We start from the raw sequence: 21643 nt of genomic DNA, 5'->3' as shown, positions 1-21643 counted from the left end.
CCAAGACCACGTTCCATCAGCTTTGGGTGCCCAGTGTCTTTGCCTTCAGCCTTTCTGGGCAGCCAGAAGGTCTGACTGAAGCTGTTGCATTACTGGATTTTATAGAAAGCTCTTTTCAGGCCTTGTGGTTCAGGAGAAGCAGGTGGGGATTGCACTGGCTCCGGGAGATCACAGAGCCACAGAAACATTGGGATTGGAAGAGACCTCCAAGATCAAGTCCAGCCTTCAACCAAACACCCCTGTGCCCACAAAACCATGTCATGAAGTGCCATGTCATGAAGTGCCACGTTCTTTGAACACTTCCAGGGATGGTGACTCCACCACTTCCCTGAGGAACCTGTTCCAGTGCTCAAAATGCAGGGAGATGACAAACTCCCTGGGAAAGATTCTGCACCAAGGCGGTGAGGAATCGTCGTGGCTGTGGGTGGATGACACACAGGCTGTGTACAGACCTCCCTGTGCATGCTGTGGAGCTCCATGTGCCTGGCAGAGCTTTAACTGCAAATTATCTCTGTCCTCCAGTGAGGAGGGAATCTGGGAATCTTGTCTTCTCTGCGTTTGAAAGAGATCCCTTGGCCCGTGACCACTGCAAAGTGGGGATGAACCTGTGAGCACTTCTCATTCTCTCTTTTTTTAATTATTTTTCACTAGTTGTTTGGTGTGAATCATTTTTCCCAATATTTTGGTTTGATTTTCCCCAAAAGGCCAGTTTGGCTTTCCCAGAGGTGTCAGCAGAAGGACTGAGAGAGCAGCAGGGGGTTTCCTCCCACCTAAACATCCAGTGTGGCTGAGCAAGTGCTCCAATCCCTTGGCACAGTTTATGGATTTTAGGGATTTCTCTGGCTGTGGGTGTGGAGTTCGGGTCTGTAGGGAAGCGGGGGTTGAACGAGGGGCAGCTCTTGGTGCAAGAGGAAACTGCAGTGGGAGGGTGATGGTGCAAACTGGAGCTGCCTTTGACAGCTGCACTCACCCTTTTTCCAGGATGCAAGCAAAACATTTCAGATTTGTTTTTTAAAAAAATATTGTTCAAACCACAATATCTTGTTTGGAATAATGGATTGAGCATGTTCATTATGGGACAACTGGAAAATAAATAACTTTAGGGGATTTTTCCCCACTCTGAATTCTGCAATCCTACCAGTTTTATCAGATATTTCTCCTCTGGGCTGAGGCTCAAGGCTGCCATTTGATCCTTGTGGATGTCAAATTTTAACATCAGTGTAAATTGTATTGCCAAGCCTAAAACCTCTTTAAACATGGGAACGTTTTCACTGGCTCTTGCTCAAACTTTCCCTCCCTGGATTAAATTATTTATTTGTAGTTTCCCACATGACTTAAGAACTGGATTAGTTGAGGCCTTCACTAGAACTGATCTGGAGGCAGAAATGCAGCTCTGAGAATGTGGTCCTTGGGTTCAGGGCATGACCACGGGCACCTCGATGGTCCAGCCTGCTGGGCCACAAAGTTCACTGTTGTTTATAATGAAATAAGTGATTTCTCTGCCCAGCCTGACACAGCCCTTGGAAGGAGACCCAGGAATGAAAAGCATGTCAGAGAAGTGCACAGAGTCCAGGATGGTCTTTAAAAATAGAAATGATTTCTGAAGTTTTCAGGAAAATATGAAAAAACAAGTTTTCATGGATAAACAGGATGACACCTTTAAATCTCCTAAACAGAGCAATAAAAGGGTGCCTGGTTCTGGATTGGGGCAGGTCACAACTTCAAAGAGCAAGAGTTCTCCCTGAGCAAATCCATAAGGGGACCAGCCTTGTTATGGCTCTTGTGGCAGAGCTACACAACCTTCCCTGGATCTCTGAAAGCAGGTGGAGCATTTTCATCTCACAGGTCAACAGAAGGGACCCACCAGGACCATCCAGTCCAGCTCCAGGCCCTGCACAGACACCCCAACAACCCCCCCCGTCCCTGTGAGCATTGTCCAAACCCTCCTGGAGCTCTGGCAGCCTTGAGGCCATGCCCAGTGCCCTGGGGAGCAATGAAGATGAGAAGGTGCCTTCCCTCCCTCCCTCCCTCCCACACTTACCAAGGCTTCAGAATATGGATATAAACCACTTTGCCCTCTTTGCCCCTCTTGTCAAGCTCTATTTTTGAAAAGCCCTGTTTTCAGCAGAGAAAAAGGTGATGAGTGATGGATACAAAGGGATTTAGGGCCCAGGCCCATGGGGAAAATCATTTCTGCACCGTGTTTAAGAAGCATCATCAGTGTGCTTGGTGCTCTGTATTGCAGGAGGGTCACAGGGAGAGGAGCTTTTGCATCAATATGAGGGATAGATTAAGAATTCAGCAAAACATATCCTGAGCATTTGTCGCTTTTGTACGGAGATGAGAGGCATTAAAGTTTCAAAGGATCATTTCCATCCCTCCCAGGCTCAGCCAAGCCAAAATCAGGAGCCTGATTGCAAAAGGGAACTCGAACAACAAAGGTTTTTTTGGGTCTTGCTCAGCAGTTTCATACAAAAGCAAAATAAAGATAAGCTGGAATGAGGGACAGGGTAAGGAGATGCAGAGCCACAACAGTCTAGAGACAAATTCACTTTCGGTAAAACACATCTGTCCATTTTCCAGTATCTTGGGTTACAGCAACAATAACTTGTGCTGGTTTATTGGGTTGCAGATTACTGGGAACTCTGCTGACTCCTGTTTCTTTAGCCTTACTGTGACACACACAGAGGAAAGACAAGAAATTCCTGCAGGAATTCCTCATGTGGAGAAAACACATCAACCCACCAAAACTCACTGTTTTGGGACAACAGAGCTGTGAGGAAACAGGCTGAACAGAGGTGAACAAAGTGCCCACCTCCACTAGACAAAATGTTTCAGGCTTTTGAGCCCTTTTCTAATTCAGAAATGACCTTTTACATCATTGGTTTGGATCACTTTGGTGGATTCAGTATAGGAAGTCTATTGGAAAATGAGCAGGAAAAAGGGACATGTGCAAAGACAGAGTAGGAAATCTCACAAATCTGGTGTGCAATTCATGGAACTCAAGATGCAAAATATGTTAATTCCTAGGTATTTCTTTATTCTTAAAAATGGTAACTTTCCAGCCCCCCCAGTACATCTCTGTTACTGTTGAACAATGTTCCTGCTCCTCCACAAACCATATTTATGATGTTTTCAGCCAGCTCTGCAATCACTGAGCTCTGGAGACATAATTTGATCATCCTGCTGATGTATGAAGAGATGAAGCAGCTCTGACTGGAAATACCTGGCAGCAATTTCAGATTTGTTCATCAATGAACTTCACAAAGCCTACAGGGTTCACAAGGCTCTAAATCCCATTATTGGGTGTTTCCTGTCTCCGATTGCTCTGCATTAAAAATGTTTCCAGGGTGCAACTCCGACCATTGCTATTTTCCCTGCTTCTCATTGCCTGTTATTTGGTATAGGTGCTATAGGGTGTTTGTATTTCACATAGGCTGGGGTGGATGCTCCAAAAAACAATATCTCAGCAACATTTTGGAAATAAACAGGAATATCCTTGGAGGAGGTTCAGGACCCACAAGGCTCCAGTGAGATTTGAACTCACGACCCCTGGTTTACTAGACCAGTGCTCTAACCCCTGAGCTATGGAGCCTCTGAAATTTGGGTGCTTTTGCCTTTACAAACATTTCATATAATAATTTTCTCTTCATTCTGCAGTGAAATGGAACCTGCACTGATAGAATGTGCTGCTCCAGGGATTTTCCCTTCTCTTTCCAAGTTGCACCAACAGAGTCACAAAACTACCAGATCAACCCAAACCTGGATTTTCTCTCCTTCAGCTCATTCCTGTGAGGACATCCAGAGGGATGGCTCCCTTTTCCCTGGCCAAGTAGCTTGGGAAGTTTACAAACAAGAACCAATGATCTCTGACCTCTTCATGGTTGTTGCACTAATTTATCAAAGAAGAAAAAAAATACAGGCAACAAAGATGGCCTGAGGGCTGGAGCCTCTCTCATATGAGGAAAGGTTGAGAAAAATGGGATTATTCAGCCTGGAGAAGAGGAGGCTCCAGGGTGACCTAAATGGCCTTCCAGTGCCTAAAGGGGCTCCAAGAGAGCTGGAGAGGGACTTGGGACAAGAGCCTGGAGGGAAAGGACAAGGGGGAATGGCTTCCCACTGCCAGAGGGCAGGGATAGATGGGATATTGGGAAAGAATCCTTCCCCGTGAGGATAGTGAGGCCCTGGCACAGGTTGCCCCAAGAAGCTGTGGCTGCCCCATCCCTGGAACTGTCCAAGGCCAGGTTGGACAGGGCTTGGAGCAATTTGGCATAGTGGAAGGTGTCCCTGCCCATGGCAGGGGGTGGAATTAGATGAGCTTTAAGATCCCTTTCAACCCAAATCAGCCTATTCCATTCCTTCCCACTGGGAATCAGCTGTGTATTTGGTTTTTCCTCTCAGCTCTTCACACATGTCAGTGTTTTCTCAGAAGTCCCTGCTCTGCTTTGGGCACCTTGGCTGATTTGGGAACTTTTGTATATCAAAGCTACTCTTTGGTGTCTGAATTTCCAGGGTAATCTTTCCTGGAGCTTCATTCTTCACCAAAGGTAGTTAGAAAGGGGTGTCGTAAAAAACACTCCCAGCATTTTTTCTGTTTCCTCCCTTCTTAACACACTCATTAAACTTTAAGGGCCTGGGTGCCTGGGGTGCCATCAGTAATTACTGCAGAGAGGTATTTGATGGCACAGCTCTGTGCCTGTTTCCAGCCCCTGGACTTTGGGTGGTGTTTGGAAAGGCTCTGTCAGTCAGAGTGACCCAGGCACTGAGAGTCCTCACTGCAACTGCCTCGTACACAGTGGCTGGATTTTGTTTCACTGGGAGGGTTCTGCTTTCTCCCCCTTTTCCTGATGCTCAGCCCAGCTTTTCCTGCTGGGCCTTAAAGCTTTCAGGATCCCTGTGTTTTGGAGAGGGACTACTGTGGTGGATGTGATCCATTCCTTTGGGCCACTGTAGCTGGAAGGTGTCTGTGGCCCCTCCTGAGGCCCGTGGGGTCTGTCTGGTTTGTAGAGGGGAAACAATGATGGACTTGGTCCTTTGCCCACCACACAGTCCTGGGCAACTGGCTCTGTGTGGCCCTGCTCGAGCAGGGGGTGTCCAGCTGAACTTCCCAGGTGCCTTCCAACCTCCTCCTGGATGTGATTCTGGGCCCTCTGTGCAGGCTGGGCTTGCTCCCCACGGGGCAGCCCCGGGCACAAACTCAGCCTGATGGCACCTGCAAGCTGCTGCTTCTTTCTCCCTGCTCCAGCTCCTGCCTCTGCTGTGGGCTCAGGGCTGGCTTTCAGCAGCAGCAGAGGTGTCAGCAGTGATATCAGGGTGTGGTTCATCACCTTCACATCCCACACTGACACGACCTTCCAGCTGGTGCCTGCGTGGTGGGAAGGGGATAATCAGTGCCAAAGCTTTCATGGCTGTATTCCTGTCACCATCCTCAGCATCCCACTGGGACACTTCCTACCCTCCGTGCTCTGTCACAGTCCTGCAGCATGGAGATGTTCTCCTGCAAAACCAAAGGCAGTGAAATTAAAGAATTCCCTTCCAATGACACCAAGAGGGATCACACACACACTGAGGCTTTCCAGGGAGGTGGAAGCACTGTCCCAGAGTGGCTGGTTGTGCCCAGGCATGGCCAGGACACGTGGCCTTATGGAGTGAGGCTGAGCTGCAGGATGGACACACATCACTCTCTGCACAGCAATGCTGGATTTGGGACAACTCCTGATCCTTTGGTGCTGCCACACCTGGTGCATGAGGCTGGATAAGCACCCGAGTGGAGCCTGGCTCCAGCTCTCCTTGTTCCTGCTGGTTTGTCACCAATGGAGCTGAACCTGGTGCACCTCCAGGGGCTGCTCCACCCACAGCTGGGTATCTGCCCCAGCATGTGGGAAAACTAGAAAAATAGAAACTGTCCTGCTGTAAGGCAGCATTCTCCCAGTCACGTGGATGAGGTGCTGCTGGATTCCCTGCTTGGTATTGAAATCATGGGACCTGGTACAATCAGGTGTGAAGGTGTAGTTCCAGCATCCATTTTTCCTGGTTGGAGCTCTTTCACAGAATCTAAAAATACGCTGTTTTGGAAGGGACCCACAAGGATCAGCGAGTCCAACCCTCAGCCCTGCACAGGCCCATCCCCAAGGGTCACACCCTGTGCCCCAGAGGATCAGCCAAACCCTCCTGGAGCTCTGGCAGCCTTGGTGCTGTGCCCACTGCCCTGGGGAGCCTGGGCAGTGCCCAACCACCCTCTGGGGGAAGAACCTCATCCTGAGATCCAACCTGAGCCTGCCCTGACACAGCTCCCACATTCCCTGGGGTCTTTCAGCTGAGACCCTTGCCACTGCTGGTTTGGGTTATGTTTTACTCAGCAGAGACAAACTGAGCCTGTCCCTGGCAGTGAGCAAGGGAGGGGCACCCATCCAGCAGGTGGATCAGCTGGTTTTTGTTCCTTCTGTGCTGCTTTATCCTCCCTTGGTGAGCCCTCAGGATGCCAACTCAAGGAAAGAAGCTGAATCTGATGGGCTGAGTTCCCAGCTGGGGATGAAACAGCGACAAATGTGGGGTGAACGTGGAGAGAGCAAGAAGCAGAGAAATCAAACAGAACTTTCTATTTACCATTTGGCCAAACATCGGACAATGAGAAACCCTGTCATGCCCATGAATATTCATGTAGAATTGTTAAATATGGGCAGTGCCAGGCTGACTGGGACCTCCCATAGAGCCTCCACCTTGGTGTGCTGGGGTGTCACGGGGATGATTTCTGGGCACAGAAGGAGCTCTGTCCCTGCACAGTCTCTTGTGCCTCAGATTCTTCCCATCAAATAGGGAAGTCCTGGGGAGCTGGAATTGTAAAACCCAGCCTTGGACACCTCAAATTTGAGGGAAGTATTTATGGAGGTTCTGCCAGCCTGCAGAAAGTCTGGGAGAGGGTGATGGCTGTGCATTGAACCCTCAGGCACAGAAATGTCTCATGGCAGGAGAAAACACACAACAGCAGCTGAAAGAACTCTGAGTTTCAGGGTCTCAGTAGGAAGATGCACAAAGAGAAAATATAAGTACAAATGGTTAAAGGGTGACTCAGAATAAGCCACATTGTGTCTATTATTCCTGGTCTTTTTTGTGGAAGAAAATTGCTTTCTTTGAACGAAAGCGGAAATTAAGACCATCCATCCTCCCAAGTGTAGGAAAACACAAACCCTCATTAGGTGGGCTGAAAGGCAATTCTCAGGCCTTTATGACATGCCGAGAGCAGGATTCTGTCTATAGCTTTTAAGGAGAAATGATGAATTACCTGGCATGGGTTCAGTGCCTGAGCCTGGCATTGGGTAAACTCACAAAGAAGCTTGAAGCCAATCAAGCAACTTTGTACAAATCCTGCTGAAAGGAGCCCTTTGGGGACATGCAGTGAGGACACACACCAGTCAAATAAATCTGAAAATAATAATGGGCATCCCATGCAGGAACATGTGCTCGGAGCGTGGTTTACAAGAGCAGCTGGGCTCAGAGCCTGGGAACACATGGCTGGGCCATGAGAGACACGGGCTGGCAGAAGGGAGCAGGGGGAACAGTTTGATACAGGCTGTTTTCACACCTTGACTTGAAAAATAATATGCTTTCAATGAGTACTGCTGCTGGAAGCCCTTTGGTGAGCAGTAAATGCTTCCGGTAATGAAAAGTGATGAGGTGGTGAATGGGAAAGGCTCGGTGGGGCTGGAAAGGCTGTGTCCTTGCTTTCCTGAGGGAAACTCCTCTGCAACTGCATTTCTCTCTATTAGTGTGCCCTGAGACACTTTGATATTTTCACCTCAGGGTCAGACCCTTGCAATGCTCTCGCTGGCCTGGACAGGAGTTTTTACTACTGACTTTTAGTGCTGCCACTGCCACCCCAGTGCTTTTGCCTCTGACACCAGTGAGCACCAGAAGAGCTCATACCGTGCCCTGATGGCACTGTCCCCCAGGCTGGGGCTGTCCCCTGGTTGCAGTTTTTGTTTGATCTCTCCCCATCCCAGGAGTCTGTCCTGGTACAGCTCCTGTTTTGCACTAACTCCTCATGGGTGACCGGAGGCTGCTGAGGTCTGACCCAGGCCAGGAGCAGGTTTGCCCTGTGCCTGGTGACCTGTCCTCCAGGCAGGACTATACTCCATCCTCAGATGAAGTTCCTGATGTGTGCAAGGCTGGCAGTTGTTCCATTTTTACCCCTAGCATTCCTGCAAACAGCTTTCTTCCCATAATCTGGAAGCAAATCTTCTTGCTTTATGGATGCAGTGGAATGTGGCCCAGTTGCACAAGGCAAGTAATGTTAGTCCATCCCAGGCTTTCTCCAAGTTGGAAACCTGGGATAATCTTCCACCAACTGGTAAGAGATGACCAGCAGCATCGTGGCTGTGCAGGATCAGTGGTGAAGCCCCCATGAGCTCCTTCCTCACCACACAGACCTTGTGAACCAAAGCAAAACTGTCTCCTGTGGTGCTGGGAGGGCTCTCCCGAGGGCCTCTGGTGGGAATGGCGCTGTGAAAAGTGAGGAAGACCAGAAGGAATGATAACTACTAAATTATTAAATGATAATTTATTTTCTAGGTCCATGCAGTGCCCCCACCTCTGCTACCAATAGGCTGGAGAATAAAGGAACTTTCTGCTGGTGGAGTCTGAAGGACCAGAAACGTCTCACCCTGAAGTGCTTCCATACAGTGCCAAGTCCTGGAGCAAGTTTGTGCAGGGTCCTGATGAAATGACTGTTAATGAAGGCACTGGGGCTGGATTTTCTTGTTCAGTGGGAGTCAGGCTAGTGAAAAACCATCTTTTGACTTGTTTTTCATGCTCTGTTTGGATCTAGGCTGTGTTTATATCCAGGTGCTACGATTGACTTCTACTCTAAGAAATACTTAATCACCAAGAAGATACAGCTCTCCCCCAGCATTTCTGCAGGAGATGCTTCTTCAGTTCCAAACCAGCACCAATAGACTCTATGTCAGCACAAAGCTTGAATGGGTTGTTGACACAATCCTACTTTTCTTCTGGAATAGACCCTTCGTGTTCCTCCTGTGACCAGGTGCAGGATCATCCTGCTGCCAGGTGTGGCCAGTGCCCATCCCTGGCTCTGTCACACACCCCACATTGATCAGATGGGCTTAGTTTAGTGATTAAATTAGGATAAAGGGAATTTAGTGGGAGATGGTGATGACTGTGAGGGTTGAAGAATTCGGCAAGGTGGGGTATGGAAACTTTGTGCAATTGCACAATTTGGGGGTAAAATATATATTTCTTACTGTCTTTATCCCTGTTTTACAGAGGTGTTTATATCCTGGCTTTTCCAGTTTCCAAGACTGACTTTTGCCCTGGTCAATCCCACCATGTTTGCTGGTGGAGCATTGCAGTTACCCTCATGCTGAACTTTAGTCACCAAGAATAACTTCACCTGTTTAGTTAAACTTTACTTAAACTTTACCTGTTTAGCTGCAACAAACTTAAATATCCTCTGCCCACTTTGGCAACACCTATCCAGGGATAGACCCCCAGTGCTCACTGCAGATTCTTGGGTACCAGAAAAGACTCCCATGCCTTGTTTCTACCATCAGATGCTTCCTGTCTGCATGGCTGCTTTTTCCAGGCCAAACTGCCTGACAATGCTGTGGAGTTGTCCCAGTTCCACCTGTGAGATGTGGAGTATGAAAAGCAGAACTTGACAGTTGCAGTTCTGATTTCCATGGGAAATTGGAGTTTCCACTGTGCTCTTTGCTTTCACCCAGAGATCAGGGGAACTGCTACAGAGTGGAAATGTTTGTGTGCAGCAAATTAGGCCTTATTTTCATGAATCAGGGCTAATCTTAGCAATCCTCAAAAACATTTTCGGAACAAAAGTCATATAAAGGGAGTCACAGGACAGCGACCTCCCACTGCTGTGGAAAGGCCAAAGCTCAGCAATGGGCAGCATCTCTTGCAATAAAGCAGCTAATCAAAGCCAAGATGTTTATTTTCCAGAGCTGGAAACATCCATCCTGAAGCAACAGGGAGCTTTGGTGGCATTGTTTACAGGGCTGTTTATCTCCAGCAAGAGGAATTGTTACGTCAGGTTGGATTTCCAGCAAGACAACAGTGACAGTGCCCTGGGCTCAGCTTTGAATTCAAATTGTGGGATGGTGGGGATGAGGGACCACCTCAGCACACACTCAAAGGCTTCACAATGTGATGGGCTCTGCAAACAACATGAATAGACACTGGTAATGATTCTAGCAACAGCTCATAAGCTGCATCCTAAGAGTTATAAGAAACCCCACAAATCTCAGCAGCACATTTGATCTGCTGCAAGCAGGGAGAACTTATTTCACTGTTGCTCTTGTAGCCATACTTGAAGGATATTTTTTTATATCATTCTAGCAGTGGGAAGATGAAGCTAAATAAGAGAAAACTGAGAAAGTTACTACAGGATTACATGGCACAGGGTTCTTTCTGGCCTTCAAATGAACCTTGAAGTTTGGATTGACTTCCCCTGGCTCTCCTTACCTGCTGGTGCTTGTGAGCAGCCCAGTGGCAACCACTACCTTAAAGTTCCTGGCTTCCTTTAAAGTACCCTTGTAAAGTTTTCTTGGAAGCCAGTAAGAGTTCCTTCAAGCCCTGGATAAAAAAGGAAAAGGTCTAATGTTTGGAATAAACATGTTGCTCTGAGGGTGCCCGTTTTGTTCCCTGCACTGAGAGAACAGGAGTTATTTCTGGAATGTGGCTGTCACTCTTTAAGCTGCTGTAATTTCTCCCTGGAGTCCCCCTTGGAATATAAAGTTGGTCAAAATTTTACCCTTGACCCGCCTCAGATTAACAAAGAGCAAAATGCAGCTTATTTGGAAAACAACGTGTGGCTATGAGTGCTGGGCAGGCCTGGGGAGACCTGCAGGCACAAGTCAAGCTGCCTTTCCAAGAATTTTCAAGAACACTTGTGAAACAGAAAGAACTGGGGATTTCTCAGTATCCCGTGGCCCAGGAGCTCAGGGTTTGTGCCCCAGCTGCAAATCTGCATTTCACAGGCACAGGCCATGGGCATCACCAGCCCTGCCACGAGCCCAGGGCCACCACTCTGGAGAGGGTCTGGTGGTCCCCTGGTCCAGGAGGGATTGGCAGTCACTGCTCCTATTCTCTGTTGTCTGAGAATAAAACCCAGCTGATGGAGCCCTTAGCACAAGAGCCCTCACAGAGCAGGATGTTTTATAGCCAGATGCCCCTAATTACAGATGAGTTGCTGAGCTGCAGGAGCTTAACCATTTCTGAGCCAAGTCAAACCCCTCAGCACTCCTGAGCTGCAGGAGAAAAACCTGCAGCTTGTTAAGCCTCAATCCTGATGTACCTGTTAATCATGACATGGGGAAATGGGAAGAATGTAGAAATAAGAACAAGAAATAAAAGTAATTTCTCATCCTTGGGTAAAGGATGCATTATATCACAGGTAATGCAGTAACTGCTAAGTGGAAGTGCATAAAAACAGGGATTTACACTTCCACTGTGATGTAACTCCTCCAGCAGCACATCTCTGAGCTGTGCCACCTCAGCACTGTAAAACACAGCATTTCAGTGAGCAAATAGGCAAATATTGCCACGGTTGTTTTGCTGTGTCACAAATCAGACCCAGCAGTGTAAATCACACAGAGCAGACTGTGGTGAAACTCCCGTGCTGGTCCCTGGCAGCATCACTGCCTGCTCCTCACTTAACTCTTCTCCACAAACTCAGGCTGTCAGGCTCAGATGGAAGGGTTGGGAATGCACAGCACCACTGGCAGTTCAAATGCTCCTCATAGCTCTGGAGAAAAAAAGATGTAAATACCAGGAGTGCAACAAATGCAAATAACTAATGCAGGAAGGCAGACTTTGTGCTGGAACCTCCTCTGGATGCATCTGGCAAGGTCTGCTTTCCTGTACATTTAAGCCAGGAAGAAGAGGGTGAAGAGCTCAGCAATCCTTGGGTACCACAGACAATTCTTGCTCCTGTGACTGGAAAAGTCTCCCCCATAAAATCCACAGAGGTGAAGCTGAAGGCAGTGCCAAAGTGTCCCGCTTGCACCGGTGACCTTCCTGTTGCTGCTCTGCAATACCCAGGGTAAAGGAGGGGACCAGCACAGGTGGTCCAACATGCCCTGAGATCTGCACTGGATGTGTTGGGAATGATGCCACACACCCCCAGCTGCCTGGAGATAAGGATCTCATACTCTCTAGTTTCCAGGGGCCTCACTCCAGACTGTAGCTGCCGGAGCTGTAACAGCCCCACACGGTGAGGCTGCAGAATTAATGCAATCTCAAGAGGAGATTTAAAATTGTCTGCTGCAAAAATCTCATTGGAATGTTGATGTTACAACCCGGAGTGCAGGGGCTCAGCCCCAGCTCGTGGTGGGCAGCAGGAACACACAGTTTAGGACAAAATAGGTGGGATGTGACAACAGGACCCAAATTACATCATGAGACCACCAGACAAAGCACCATTTTTTGCTTAACAGGCATTTTTACTGAGCACTGAACAGGCTCCCCAGCTCACGGCCTCAAGGCTGCCAGAGCTCAAGGAGTGTTTGGACAACACTCTCAGGGACAGAATGGGATTGCTGGGGTGTCTGTGCAGGGCCTGGAGCTGGACTGGATGGTCCTTGTGGGTCCCTTCCAACTCAGAGTCTTCTGTGATTCCAGGATTCTATTAAAAAAACAAAACCTAAAAAAAAACCCTTAAAAAAAGCCTTCAGACATCTGACTGGCTGGTGGTGATGAAGAAGCTGAAGGGGGGTTTGGTTTGTCTCCATCTGTTTAGTTGGTTGCTCAGAGTTCGGTGGTTTCCAGTGGAATCCATTGTTAATCCCTCAATTAGGAGATAACACACTGCCAGAATCACCCCAGACTTTCCATCACTTTGTGCTGTTCACATCACTCAGTCTGTGCTTCACAGGGTCTGGCTCGTGCTCTTTTGGACAAGAAACATCTGGGGACAATTAAATCCTCTGAAAAGCTGCCCTGAAGTTTGGGGAAATGTCCTTCTGAGAGACACATCAACTGCTTTGCCTGGAGCTTGTGCAACGTGCTGGCAGCACCCAACATCCAGGGCTTTTTCATTGCCCCTGTCAGGCTGTGGTTTGGGTGACTCTCAGCAGCTCTTTCTCTTCTGCCACCTGTTGTAAATAAATAAACTTAGTTAAGTAATAAAGTAATTTAGAAGAAGTATGTTAGTAAATAAAGCAATTCGGGGGATTTAATGAGCAAAGCAGGACAGTAAATTAAATGGGTCTTGCTAAACATCACCAGGCTTCAATTATGGGGAAAAAACAGTGCACTTTCCATGTGAAAAGGCAAGGAGCAGACACTGCTCTTTGGGACACACCCTTGCAGTGCTTCTGGTGTGAGGAGGGTTTTCCAGCACAGGTTAAGAGCAAGGGTTTTGCTCTACAGCTGGTCCAGCCTGGGGTTCTGGGGTCTCTTTTTGTGGGTGCAGCTCTCAGCAAGTGTTCAGGGGAACTTAAGAATGAATGACCAGGCTCACAACAGGCTTCCTACAAAACAAACACTGCTGGGACTAAGCTGGAGTCGATAACTCTTCACACGAGCACAGAAACAGATGGTGTTTAAATCAATTACAATGGACTTAGAGGTGTTTGCCCGTCGTGTGAAGGGTGAAGGGATGGCACTGCAGGGATCTCACTGTCACTGTTTAGCCAGAGCCTGGAGATGCTGGGCATGGAACAGCTGAGGTTCAGTAGAGAATCATAGAATATTCTGAGCTGGAGGGACCCACAGGGATCATCATTCCAGCTCCTGGCCCTACACAGACAACCCAACAATCCCACCCTGTCCCTGAGAACATTGTTCAAACTCTCCTGGAGCTCTGTCAGCCTTGGTGCTGTGCCCACTGCCCTGGGGAGCCTGGGCAGTGCCAACCACCCTCTGGGGGAAGAACCTTGTCCTGAGATCCAACCTGAGCCTGCCCTGGCACAGCTCCAGCCATTCCCTAGGTCCTGTCCCTGCTCACAGAGAGTAGAAGTTGGAGCTGCCCCTCAGGAGGAAGCTGCAGACCCTGGTGAGATCTGACCTCAACCTCCTCTTTTCCAGGCTGAATGAGCTAAGTCACCTCAGTTGCTCTTCATTTATGTCTTCCCCTCAAGGCCCTTCACGATCTTCATGTCCCTCCTTTGGACTCTCTCTAATAGTTTTAGATCCTTGTCAAATTGTGGCACCCAAAACTGCCCCCAGTACTTGAGGTGAGGTCACATCCTGACACCTCAGTAAGGGCTGAGCTTTCAACATGGAAAAATAATGATCAGAAGAGCAGAATGGTGGGTGTTTACAGCCATGGGCTCCAGCTCTTGGGAATATCAGCTGACACAATCTTATTTCTCTGCTCTCTGAGCAGGTTTTCATATTAAATCTCTTATCAGTCTGTTTTGCCAGCCCAGCACAATGTGTGTCTGTGCAGATGAGAGGGCAAAGCTCCTCCCGAGACAAGAGTTTCCAAACATCCAAGGGCAGAAATCAGCCATGGGAAGTGAGGTCTGTAGGTGGGTTTATTTGAAAGGAACTTCTGCAGAAGCCCCCAAAGAGGGTTTGCAGCCCCATCAGAGGATGCCTGGACTCTGTCAGACCCAGGCTTAGAGGTGGGGGAATAACAGATCAAGCACAGCCTTAAAATCCCCTGCAGTGAGAAACTTGGGAAACTAAAACGTGATCCTCTTTTCTTCTTTATTAAGGCAGCACAAGGATTTATTATTCTATCCCTAAAGAAGGGGCAGGGCAGAGGTGATTAGAGCTGAGTTTTCAGGCGGCAGCAGCAGATGCAGCAGCTGCCCAGACGGATCCTTCTCCTCCATAAATAAACCGGCTGCAGACAGGGAAGTTGTTGTCTGAGGCTCACGCAGGAGATGTGATATGGGCAGCGGATTTGCCACACATATTTCACATCATCTGAGCTAAACCCTGACAGCAAATAAAAATATCCCTGGCGGGGTTTTGGCAGCAAATGCGAGATCAGGCCCCGCGCGTGTGGCAAGAGCCGCCTGCGCTGGGGCCACTCGGGGCTCCTGCCCACAGGGTCGATGTGGTGTCGGCTCCTGCTGGAGACAGCGTGGGAATTTCGGCTCCAGTGGGAGAGGCACTCACACACTTCCATGGAAATGCCTCATTCCCAAGTGCTGGTGGTGAGCCTGGAGCCCCCCGGGCTTGTCACCAGTTGTACCACTGAGCACTTACCGATGTCCCCTTTCATTGTCCGTTCACACAGTTTTGTAACATCCTCCTAAACCAGTCACATTTTGCTCTTCTTGTTACTGCTTTGGGTAACTTTTCATCATCAGCAAATGTTGGCAATTCAGTTCTCAGGGCTTTCTCCAGGCCAGCAGTGTGTGGAGCAGCCCAGGTCCCAGCACTGAGCCCGTGGGGTCTGCTGGACACCTCCCCACCAGGAGAGCTGATCATTCACCTCTGCCTCTTCTCCTCCACCTGCTGATAACAACCAGTCCATGCCAGGACCTTTGTCCTCTGTTTTCTCATTTTCCTTAAAACTTTTGATAAGGATTCTGTGAAAAGCCTTTAGAAATCCAAGCAGACTTTATCAGCTGGATCACGGTCAGTCCATGTGCCTGTTGGCCCTTTCCAAGGTCTCCAGAAGGCTGATGAAGGATCATTTTAGTTCGGTTGGTTAAAACTTGGTCCTAAGAATGCCAAGGTCACAAGTTCAATCCCCTGTATGGGCCATTCACTTCAGGGTTGGACTCAATGCCCCTTGTGGGTCCCTTCCACCTCAGAACACTCTGTGATTCTGTGATTCTCACTCAGGGCAGCCACATTAACTCTTCTCAAGGGGTCAGGTTACCTGGGTGTCCACTCACTTCTGCCTGAACAAGCCTGACACAGGTTTGAACCCTCTTGCTTGGCCCCTCCACACTCCTCTGACAGACCTGGGAGCCTGATCAGCCCAAGAAATCACAAATTTCTCCCCCTGCTTGAAGCCCCACCTGAACAAAGGGCTGGCCCTTCGTGGGTAAGGCCCTTCAAGGGCAGTGAGAGCTGCACTTCACACCCCCGTGCCCGCTCAGAGGGGGATTTTGGCAGGATTGCGGGGCAGGAAGGTGCTCGGGGGTTTCTCCACTGCAGCCCCTCTCCCCCCTCGTGGAGCGGTGCATCTGCCCTGTGCTCTCTGCTCCAGCTGCAGGCTCGGAAATAACCCACATCCTCCTGGAGCACCGGCACAGCTTTCGCATGGCAGGAGTGCCCTCTAGTGCGGACCCGGAGCCCGCTCTCCCTCACCCTGCACCTCTCGGTGTGCCTCTGAAAAAGAGACCCCAAACCTGACCCCAGACCTCAGAGAAAGTGCCCTTCCCACGGGCACTGCCCGAGCCGGGGGTGCCTTTGCCATGGGAATGACAGGAGGGAAGAGGAACAGGGAGGAGCTGTTTTAAAAGCTGTTGAATGCTTTGTGAAAATTCAGGTTATTGTGATACTTTTCCAGTAGCTGTGAGATTTCAGCGCTGTTATGGAAAAGTCCTTTCTTTATTTGTTTCAGAATTTGCACACTCGATGTCTGGGAAGAAAACCAGGTGAGAAATGTCTCCCATCAAGTGTCTCTGAGAAGCTGCATAGTGCCAAGACATGCCACATCCAGAAACCCAGATCATGTCCTGAAGGAGAAACTTCCACTGGGAAGAGCCCAGCTAAAGGCAAAGGATGGCTGGTGCTGCCCTGGCATCGCTGCAGGGCAGGGCTGGGTGCCAGGTCACCTCCATCCAGCACATCCCCTGCGAGCCCTGGTGTCAGAGTGACAGCAGTGCAGGATCTGTCCTGAGCTGAGGTCCTGGGCTGTGTCTCTGTGGTGGTTTCACCCCAACTGGCAACCAAGCACCAAACAGCCACTCACCCCTTGCCCCACCAGCAGGACTGGGGGGAGAATTGGAAGGGTAAAAACTGCAAAACTTCTGGGTTAAGGTAAAGAGAGTTTGACATGGAAAGCAAAAGCCACACACACAAGCAAAGAAAAACAAGGAATTATTTCACCCCTTCCATGAGTAGCAGGTGTTCAGCACCTCCAGGAGAGGAGGGTCCCATCCCATGGAATGGGTGATTTGGGAAGACAAACACCATCACTCCAAATGTCCCCCAATGTTCCTTCTTCTCCCCAGCTTTATATACTGAGCATGATATCATATGGCCTGGAATATCCCTTGGATCAGCTGGGGTCACCTGTCCCAGCTGTGTCTCCTCCCAACTTCCTGGCCAGTGTGGCAGCAGGAAAGCAGAAAAGCCTTGGCCCTGTGTGTGAGCCCTGCTCAGCAACAACAAAAACATCCCTGTGTGATCAACCTGGGTTCAGCACAAACCCAAACACAGCCCCACACCAGCCTCTGGGAAGGAAATTACCTGTCCCCAGCTGAAAGCAGCACAGCCTCGGAGAAATCCTTTGGCCCAGGGCAGTGCAGGGCTGTGAGGTGTCACCCCCAGAGGGGACAGTCAGTCCACCAGGGCAGGTCACAGCAGCACCAGGACAGAGTTGGGCTGGGACAGGATTCCTGCCAGCTCTGGAGCCACCAGAAATAACAGTTTGAGTCATTCCAGACCCTTTTCATTTTGTGCTGGTACTGGTACTTGCAGAATGGTATAAACTCTCCACAGGGGCTGTTAACATCTCACAGGGTGTGTCCTCCAGGGAGTTTGGAGGGTGGGCACCAAAGGGCATCGTCAGGAGTTTTTCATGAAACCATAGAACAGTTTGGGTTGGAAGGGATGTTTGAAGCTCATGTAGTGATGAGCAGGGATATCTTTAACTGGATCAGGGTGCTCAGAGACTCTGTCCAGGCTGAACTGGAATGTTTCCAGGGATGGGGCAGCCTCAGCTTCTCTGGGCAACCCGTGCCAGGGCCTCACCACCCTCATCGTAAAAAACTTCTTTGTATCTGATCTAAATCTCCCCTCTTTTGGTTTTGGGTTTCTTGGTTTTTATGCCAATGCCAAGGTGTGGTGCTGGAAGTGGGCATTGCTTAGTTATTGGAAAGGGAAGACTTTCAGTCCCATGGCCAGGGCAGGGAGGTGCTTTCCCTCCACAGGACCTGCTATTTTCCCCTTCTCCCCAGAGCCTGACCCTGGAGCTGTGCCAGCAGATGAGTTCAGCTGGAGTAAGGTAAAAGCAGCCTTTTCCCACAGAATATGGATGATTTGTCTAAACTGATTCTTGACAATTCCTTCAAGCTCAGTCGGTTTTCAGGGCAAATGCTAATTTTCTTTCTTTTTTTGTCTTCTTTTTCCTTTTTTTTCCTCCTAAATTAGGGCAAATTCTAGTCTGCTTTCTGGTTTGTGAGCTGTTTCTCTGTGGATGTTTCTAATTCCCCTCCTTATCCAGCTGAAGCAGGGTGGAGGTGAGGTCCTGTACCAGCAGAGGTTGTGCTCATACCCTGGCAGCCTTTGCCTTGGGTGCCAGCCTGGGATGAGGGATGCTGGTGTATCCCTCAGCAGTCTGGACAAGCCAATTCCTCTCTCTCTGCCTCATTTGCAAAGTGGAATAATGGCCCAGTCCCAAAATGGCCCAGAAGTGACTCTGTTTGCAGGGATCCAAGGGCTTTAGATGAATTCCCTTCAAAAACCTCTAAATGAAGCTGCCCTAAATTACACCATTTAGACTAATGTGACAGCAGCCATGAAAATTGCATTTTCCCAGTTGCTGGCTCCTCCTGAATTTGGGAGCATGTTAATTTTCTAGAGCAGCTAAATAGTTTCCTCTGATGATTAAAAAATGAATAATAATAGCAGTGCCCGCCTTCCCGAGGCTCATGTAGGACTCACCAGCAAGAAATTAAACACAGTAGGAAATTCCTTGAAAGAGTTAGAAAACAAATGATTGATACCATCTCTCCCTCCCTCCCGGCTCTGTGATCTGCTTTTAGAATGATTATTAAACACAGGGAAATTCATTTGGTGCTGTAACATGAACAAGACAAATTACAGTCTCTGGAGCTCAGTTAATTGCTAAAGAACATACTGACCCTCTGTGGGTTCATCAGTTATGGTAAGTAATGAACTGAGTGCCTGGGTGTGGGGCTGGGCAGGGCTCAGTGCCCTCCCACTGCCTGCAGGGCCAGGGCCACCTCAGCCCTGGGAGCTCTGGGGGGAAGGATGGGAAACAAAGCCCCTGCCCCACCTTCCTGGGCAAAATAAAAGGATTTGGGATGCCCAGGAGCCATGGAAGGGATGAGCAGCTGGTGATCAGACTCCCACCCTTGGTTTGCTGCCCCTGAAGGGTCTTGCTGAGACGAGTCTTCCTGAGGTGGAATTATTTCCCCAAACTTTGGATGTCTGGAAATAATCCAAATTGCCCATTGGTTCACCAAACCCTGCAGGAATTTTAGTCTCTGCCCCTCCCGAGGGCAGGAGCTGCTCTGGCACCTTCTCCAGAGTTTTGTGATCCCAAATCTCATGGCAAAGTGACTTTGAATGACCACAAGGTTGCCCTAAAAATGACTGGATGACACACAGGGATGGGGGTGATGTTCAGGTCAAATTCAGGTGATATTTCTGAGTTTTCTGGTGTCATCACAGAGGTGGAAGTTGGAGATTCACTTGTGGGCTCTGAGTGCTCAGCTGTGCAGCACAGGAGTCATGATAAATTCATGAGTGCTGGCAATGCTGCATGAGGTGTCATAAACAGAGCCATTGCTCTCCTTCCATCCAAACATGCCAAATTATTTTTTCTTTTCTTCTTGTTCCCCATTCCACTGTATTAGACCGAGATGTAAAATTATTAATAGAAGAGTCCATTAATTTTATGATATTTCATTATTCAATTATTTCCTCCATTATTCTTCCACATTAAATCTGAATAATTTATTCAGTGAATTTTGCAAGCAAAATGTTCAATGCATAATTTTCTCCTTTGTTAATATTCTCCCAGTTCTAATTGTCCATGAGAATTTGATCTAACGCTCTACAGAAGAGCAACTCTGAGACAAAAGACCCAACACAGACTTGTGCTCAGCACCACTGGGGATGGTTGTTCCCCTTTTAGGCTCTCAGAGCACCAAGTGTGTGCTGTGAATTGGCAGAAGGAGGTGACAGGCTGTACCTGGCACGTCCTGCTGTGTGTGAAGCAGTGTCATTCCATTTGGGAATGGAGTGCAAAGCCTTGGGAACAGTGGAGTAGAGAAGCATTAATGTGCACGACCCTTCTCCCAGCCAAGAGCTCTCAGCCCCTGGGGAGACACCAAAATGAGACAGAGACAACTCCTTACCCACACTGTGTGTCACTCTGGGCTAATCTCCTCTGGAAACCTCGGGAAGAGGATGCAGTTGGCTCTCCAGGCACATTGAGTGTACCCCCAGCCCATCCTGGAGTCCAGACCCAGCTCCCCTCACGGAGCTCACAGGGGGCTCTGGCCATGCTGGAGTCTCCTCTGCAGCAGGTTGGGCAGCCCAGCCATCCCCCCTGCCCTGGCACCAGGGAGTGCTCCCGTGGTCTGGAGCTGCTGGATCCTGCAGCTTGGGTTGTCCTATGGAATAGGAGATCAGCAGAGAATATCCTGAGCTGGAAGGGACCCACAAGGATCGTCCAGTCCAACCCCTGGCCTTGCACAGACACTCCAACAATCCCACCCTGTCCCTCAGAGCGTTGTCCAAACCCTCCTGGAGCTCTGGCAGCCTTGGTGCTGTGCCCACTGCCCTGGGGAGCCTGGGCAGTGCCAACCACCCTCTGGGGGAAGAACCTTTTCCTGAGATCCAACCTGACCCTGCCCTGCAGAGGCACCCACAGCCCATGGAAGGGGATGCAGATGTGCAGGAGCAGCTCAGGGTGTGATGGCAGTGACTGCCCCTTCCCCTCCTGCACGTGCTGCCTCAGGGCCAGCCAGCAGGGCCTGTGTCCATGGTGCTCCCGAGCCTTTCCTGTGGGAAGCAGAAAGCACCAGCAGTAGGTGGTGATGATGTTAAGGGCAGGATTAGCATCATGTGCATTTGGCTTCAGGAGACTCTCACAACTGCCCACGGGAGAGCAGCTCTTTCATTTGGTCATTCAGACAGTTTGACTTGGACAACACTCTTGGACGTATGGTGGGATTGTTGGGGTGTCCTGTGCAGGGCCAGGAGCTGCACTGGATCATCCTTGTAGGTCCCTTCCAAGTCAGGAGATCTGTTATTCCATGTCTTTATGCCAGGATGGACTCACAGCTCTCCACAAGCTCAGCTGCCTTTCCTACACCAGGAGCCCGTGCAGGTGACCAGAGACACCCTGAGAAGGCAGAACTGAGGTGATTTACACCCTGTGATGAACATCAGTGACTTCTTTGCAAACAAACAGTCAAATTGCAGCTCCAGTTAAGGTTTATTTCCAGTTTTCTGTTGTGTGTTTTCCAAAAAGACCCTCACTCTGCCTGATATCTGCTTGCAGTCACCACTTTGCTGGGAGCTCTTCCAGTCTGGGAAGCAGGGTCTGATCTAAGGAGTGTGGGAGACCAGCAGCACATGGGCTGCTCCCTGACATCAGAGAATGAAAGGTAGAAAACAGCAAATAAGGAACTTCTAAGTCAGAATTATCTTTAAAGCCAAAATTTTGGGGAACTTCAGGATTTCACCGTCATTTCCATGAAAACCAAAGCCATCACTTAATTTTAGCAAATGTGGTGAACTCTCACAGTTTCCCAAAAGAAAATCACAAGAAAACTGAACTCTT

At 49.2% G+C, this 21643-nt stretch overlaps 1 non-coding gene across 1 annotated transcript; it reads right to left on the bottom strand.

Moving 5' to 3' along the window:
- Positions 1 to 3522: 3522 nt before the first annotated feature.
- On the bottom strand, positions 3523 to 3595 carry TRNAT-AGU. The gene has a single exon. It is a non-coding gene; the product is annotated as a tRNA-Thr (tRNA).
- Between the last annotated feature and the right edge of the window lie 18048 nt (positions 3596 to 21643).

Source organism: Neopelma chrysocephalum, unplaced genomic scaffold, assembly GCF_003984885.1.
Source record: "Neopelma chrysocephalum unplaced genomic scaffold, ASM398488v2 Primary Assembly neopelma1_74, whole genome shotgun sequence".
NCBI classification, from domain to species: Eukaryota; Metazoa; Chordata; class Aves; order Passeriformes; family Pipridae; genus Neopelma; species Neopelma chrysocephalum.
This window is presented reverse-complemented; position numbering and strand designations above follow the sequence as displayed.